The sequence below is a fragment of the Pseudophryne corroboree genome, unplaced genomic scaffold, assembly GCF_028390025.1.
Source record: "Pseudophryne corroboree isolate aPseCor3 unplaced genomic scaffold, aPseCor3.hap2 scaffold_490, whole genome shotgun sequence".
NCBI lineage: Eukaryota > Metazoa > Chordata > Amphibia > Anura > Myobatrachidae > Pseudophryne > Pseudophryne corroboree.
In genome coordinates, this window is record NW_026970098.1 from 299111 (window position 1) to 305110 (window position 6000).

Here is a 6000-nt window from a genome sequence, read left to right on the forward strand (position 1 = left end):
GATCTTCCTCTAGCCTTGTTCTTCTTTTGAGAGTTCCCTTGTGCTGCCTCAGTTGGATCTCCTTCACTTGAAAGGTAGTGCCCGAGCAGCGACCCTCCCCAGCTCTAGCCCAACTCCTACTAACCTGCCAGGTGAGATACTATGATCATGAAGGTGCTTCTCCCAGGGCAAGGCTCACCCATTGCACTCTGGGTGTGCTGCCCCTTGCGATTTCCCCAAATGTGGGAAACTTGACTGCATAATTTGTGTTTCCCCTGGACGGCTCTCGTATAATTCAGATCTCTTTGTCTCAGGTCTCTCTCCAGCCTAGTATGCTGTCTGTTTCCACTTCTCTTTTCTTGAGCCCCTCCCTTCTATAACCTTGTGCACTATCCTGACTTCTCCTCCCGTCTGCTTACTTTGTGCCTTCCAATGCACAATGCAAACTACAGGTAGTGCTGCAGGGCCCACACCCTTTTACTTGCCTTACAGAGCAGCTCTGGAGCTGTTACAGTACCCAGCTGCTGCAAGAAATCAGCTTGAATGCTTCAGGGGCTGGGGCATGGCCAACATGAGCCCCACACCGAAGGAGGGTGGGGGTGTTTAATGCGAACTAGGGGTCATCCAAGCGTCGCAAAAGGCCGCCATGCCCTGCATATCCCTTTTCTCTTTTCATAAGCAGACGAGGGTTGAAGCCAACTTTGACCCACTGCTTGGATGACATCACTTGCTGCCTTTCCAATGAAGCAAGTTTAATTTAGTAATAGGTGAAAAACCATCCCTACAAAGGTGTTAATCAGATACTTGGCTTTGTGGACACTTTTCAGAGAACAAATTAGTTAGCATAAAAATAAAGCCAGAAAATGAAGAGCTGTTTAATCACTCAATTGGATTTTTCTGCAAGCGTATTTCTTTTTCTCTGCAACCCACTGCTAAGTTGTGCTTCCTAGCTGTTCTTTTATAAAATCACTTAATCAAATCTAACTCTGATTACATCAGAGAACGCCAGGTACCCTACACCATAAGAGGGGGTTTGAAATTTTGACTTGTCTACTTAAAGATCACCAAAATCTGATGACAAGGTCAATAACATCCCTGGGTGGGATTGAACCACCAACCCTTTGGTTAATAACCAAACACACTAACCGATTGCACCACCGAGACACTTTGCAAAAGTACATACTGACAAAGGTTAATAAGCATTCATCTAGAACGTTTCCTAGAAAACTTTAAAAAGTCAATAATCTGGAGAGTTTTTGTAAGATGTTTCTTCCATCAACCAATGAAGAAACGCATTGGTACTTTCCCATGATGAGTGAGTGCTTCAGGATCTCTTGCACTTACATGTGCAGCAGAGTACTGCAATGGAAGCATGCTGGGCCCCTTAACCCAGAGGTAGGCAGATTGAAACTATCCTCTGCTATATGCATTTTTTTTTTTTGTTAATTAAAGTAATCCAAAACTGGGATTGATATTTTTGCTCTTTTATTTTTACTTAAAGTACAATAACTTTTACCATTTTAATTTGTTTTAATAGTATATTGACAGTATTGTTTTCTTTCAAAAATCCACTTAATTTTCTTTACCCTATTATTAAAATGGTAATTGACAAAAACAAACTACATTGTCACCAGAAGAGCAATACAAAATGTACAAGTGATATATTAAAATCATCTTTCCAGCTTGAATTTCAATGATGCATTGGGGCAACGATTTTGTGAGAAACATCTTCACCCTTAAATAAAGATTTTCTTAATTCCTTACCTGTGTGCTAATTAGATATCACCTTGTTTTCACATTAAACAGACTTCCACATGAGAAAGCAGCAAGGATGCAGTGGCGTTAATGTTTCCTGGTGTCAACCTGTATTATTTCAGTAGATATTGAAATGAGGATGCATCTTGCTGCCTTTCCAATGAAGCAAGTTTAATTTAGTAATAGGTGAAAAACCATCCCTACAAAGATGTTAATCAGATACTTGGCTTTGTGGACACTTTTCAGAGAACAAATTTGTTAGCATAAAAATAAAGCCAGAAAATGAAGAGCTGTTTAATCACTCAATTTGATTTTTTTGCCAGCATATTTCTTTTTCTCTGCAAACCACTGCTAAATTGTGCTTCCTAGCTGTTTTTATAAAATCACTGAATCAAATCTAACTCTGATTACATCAGAGAAGGCCAGGTACCCTACACCATAACAGGGGTTTTTGAAATTTTGACTTGTCTACTTAAAGATCACCAAAATCTGATAACAAGGTCAATTACATCCCTGGGTGGGATTGAACCACCAACCTTTTGGTTAATAGCTGTACACACTAACTGATTGCGCCACAGCGACACTTTGCAAAAGTACATACTGACAAAGGCTAATAAGCATTCATCTAGAACGTTTCCTAGAAAAACTTTAAATAGTCAATAATCTGGAGAGTTTTTGTAAGATGTTTCTTCCATCAACCAATGAAGAAACACATTGGTACTTTCCCATGATGAGTGAGTGCTTCAGGATCTCTTGCAATTACATGTGCAGCAGAGTACTGTAATGGAAGCATGCTGGGTCCTAAGCCCAGAGGTAGGCAGATTGAAACTATCCTCTGCTATATGCGTTTTTTTTTTGTTAATTAAAGTAATCCAAAACTGGGATTGATATTTTTGCTCTTTTATTTTTACTTAAAGTACAATAACTTTTACCATTTTCATTTGTTTTAATAGTATATTGACAGTATTGTTTTCTTTCAAAAATCCACTTAATTTTCTTTACCCGATTATTAAAATGGTAATTGACAAAAACAAACTACATTGTCACCAGAAGAGCAATACAAAATGTACAAGTGATATATTAAAATCATCTTTCCAGCTTGAATTTCAATGATGCATTGGGGCAACGATTTTGTGAGAAACATCTTCACCCTTAAATAAAGATTTTCTTAATTCCTTACCTGTGTGCTAATTAGATATCACCTTGTTTTCACATTAAACAGACTTCCACATGAGAAAGCACAAAGGATGCAGTGGCGTTAATGTTTCCTGGTGTCAACCTGTATTATTTCAGTAGATATTGAAATGAGGATGCATCTTGCTGCCTTTCCAATGAAGCAAGTTTAATTTAGTAATAGGTTAAAAACCATCCCTACAAATGTGTTAATCAGAAACTTGGCTTTGTGGACACTTTTCAGAGAACAAATTTGTTAGCATAAAAATAAAGCCAGAAAATGAAAAGCTGTTTAATCACTCAATTGGATTTTTTTGCCAGCATATTTCTTTTTCTCTGCAACCCACTGCTAAATTGTGCTTCCTAGCTGTTTTTATAAAATCACTGAATCAAATCTAACTCTGATTACATCAGAGAAGGCCAGGTACCCTACACCATAAGAGGGGGTTTGAAATTTTCACTTGTCTACATAAAGATCACCAAAATCTGATAACAAGGTCAATTACGTCCCTGGGTGGGATTGAACCACCAACCTTTTGGTTAATAGCCTTACACAGTAACTGATTGCGCCACAGCAACACTTTGTAAAAGTCCATACTGACAAAGGCTAATAAGCATTCATCTAGAACGATTCCTAGAAACATTTTAAAAAGTCAATAATGTGGAGAGTTTTTGTAAGATGTTTCTTCCATCAACCAATGAAGAAACACATTGGTACTTTCCCATGATGAGTGAGTGCTTCAGGATCTCTTGCACTTACATGTGCAGCAGAGGACTGTAATGGAAGCATGCTGGGTCCATAACCCAGAGGTAGGCAGATTGAAACTATCCTCTGCTATATGCATTTTTTTTTTGTTAATTAAAGTAATCCAAAACTGGGATTGATATTTTTGCTCTTTTATTTTTACTTAAAGTACAATAACTTTTACCATTTTCATTTGTTTTAATAGTATATTGACAGTATTGTTTTCTTTCAAAAATCCACTTAATTTTCTTTACCCTATTATTAAAATGGTAATTGACAAAAACAAACTACATTGTCACCAGAAGAGCAATACAAAATGTACAAGTGATATATTAAAATCATCTTTCCAGCTTGAATTTCAATGATGCATTGGGGCAACGATTTTGTGAGAAACATCTTCACCCTTAAATAAAGATTTTCTTAATTCCTTACCTGTGTGCTAATTAGATATCACCTTGTTTTCACATTAAACAGACTTCCACATGAGAAAGCAGCAAGGATGCAGTGGCGTTAATGTTTCCTGGTGTCAACCTGTATTATTTCAGTAGATATTGAAATGAGGATGCATCTTGCTGCCTTTCCAATGAAGCAAGTTTAATTTAGTAATAGGTGAAAAACCATCCCTACAAAGATGTTAATCAGATACTTGGCTTTGTGGACACTTTTCAGAGAACAAATTTGTTAGCATAAAAATAAAGCCAGAAAATCAAGAGCTGTTTAATCACTCAATTTGATTTTTTTGCCAGCATATTTCTTTTTCTCTGCAAACCACTGCTAAATTGTGCTTCCTAGCTGTTTTTATAAAATCACTGAATCAAATCTAACTCTGATTACATCAGAGAAGGCCAGGTACCCTACACCATAACAGGGGTTTTTGAAATTTTGACTTGTCTACTTAAAGATCACCAAAATCTGATAACAAGGTCAATTACATCCTTGGGTGGGATTGAACCACCAACCTTTTGGTTAATAGCTGTACACACTAACTGATTGCGCCACAGCGACACTTTGCAAAAGTACATACTGACAAAGGCTAATAAGCATTCATCTAGAACGTTTCCTAGAAAAACTTTAAATAGTCAATAATCTGGAGAGTTTTTGTAAGATGTTTCTTCCATCAACCAATGAAGAAACACATTGGTACTTTCCCATGATGAGTGAGTGCTTCAGGATCTCTTGCAATTACATGTGCAGCAGAGTACTGTAATGGAAGCATGCTGGGTCCATAGCCCAGAGGTAGGCAGATTGAAACTATCCTCTGCTATATGCGTTTTTTTTTGTTAATTAAAGTAATCCAAAACTGGGATTGATATTTTTGCTCTTTTTTTTTTACTTAAAGTACAATAACTTTTACCATTTTCATTTGTTTTAATAGTATATTGACAGTATTGTTTTCTTTCAAAAATCCACTTAATTTTCTTTACCCGATTATTAAAATGGTAATTGACAAAAACAAACTACATTGTCACCAGAAGAGCAATACAAAATGTACAAGTGATATATTAAAATCATCTTTCCAGCTTGAATTTCAATGATGCATTGGGGCAACGATTTTGTGAGAAACATCTTCACCCTTAAATAAAGATTTTCTTAATTCCTTACCTGTGTGCTAATTAGATATCACCTTGTTTTCACATTAAACAGACTTCCACATGAGAAAGCACAAAGGATGCAGTGGCGTTAATGTTTCCTGGTGTCAACCTGTATTATTTCAGTAGATATTGAAATGAGGATGCATCTTGCTGCCTTTCCAATGAAGCAAGTTTAATTTAGTAATAGGTTAAAAACCATCCCTACAAATGTGTTAATCAGAAACTTGGCTTTGTGGACACTTTTCAGAGAACAAATTTGTTAGCATAAAAATAAAGCCAGAAAATGAAAAGCTGTTTAATCACTCAATTGGATTTTTTTGCCAGCATATTTCTTTTTCTCTGCAACCCACTGCTAAATTGTGCTTCCTAGCTGTTTTTATAAAATCACTGAATCAAATCTAACTCTGATTACATCAGAGAAGGCCAGGTACCCTACACCATAAGAGGGGGTTTGAAATTTTCACTTGTCTACATAAAGATCACCAAAATCTGATAACAAGGTCAATTACGTCCCTGGGTGGGATTGAACCACCAACCTTTTGGTTAATAGCCTTACACAGTAACTGATTGCGCCACAGCAACACTTTGTAAAAGTCCATACTGACAAAGGCTAATAAGCATTCATCTAGAACGATTCCTAGAAACATTTTAAAAAGTCAATAATGTGGAGAGTTTTTGTAAGATGTTTCTTCCATCAACCAATGAAGAAACACATTGGTACTTTCCCATGATGAGTGAGTGCTTCAGGATCTCTTG

The 6000-nt window shown here is 36.7% G+C and overlaps 1 non-coding gene across 1 annotated transcript; it reads left to right on the plus strand.

Moving 5' to 3' along the window:
• The first annotated feature begins 116 nt into the window (after nucleotides 1-116).
• LOC135029540 (U1 spliceosomal RNA) lies at nucleotides 117-280 on the plus strand. Its single transcript, XR_010225664.1, has one exon. It is a non-coding gene; the product is annotated as a U1 spliceosomal RNA (small nuclear RNA).
• Nucleotides 281-6000: the final 5720 nt, after the last annotated feature.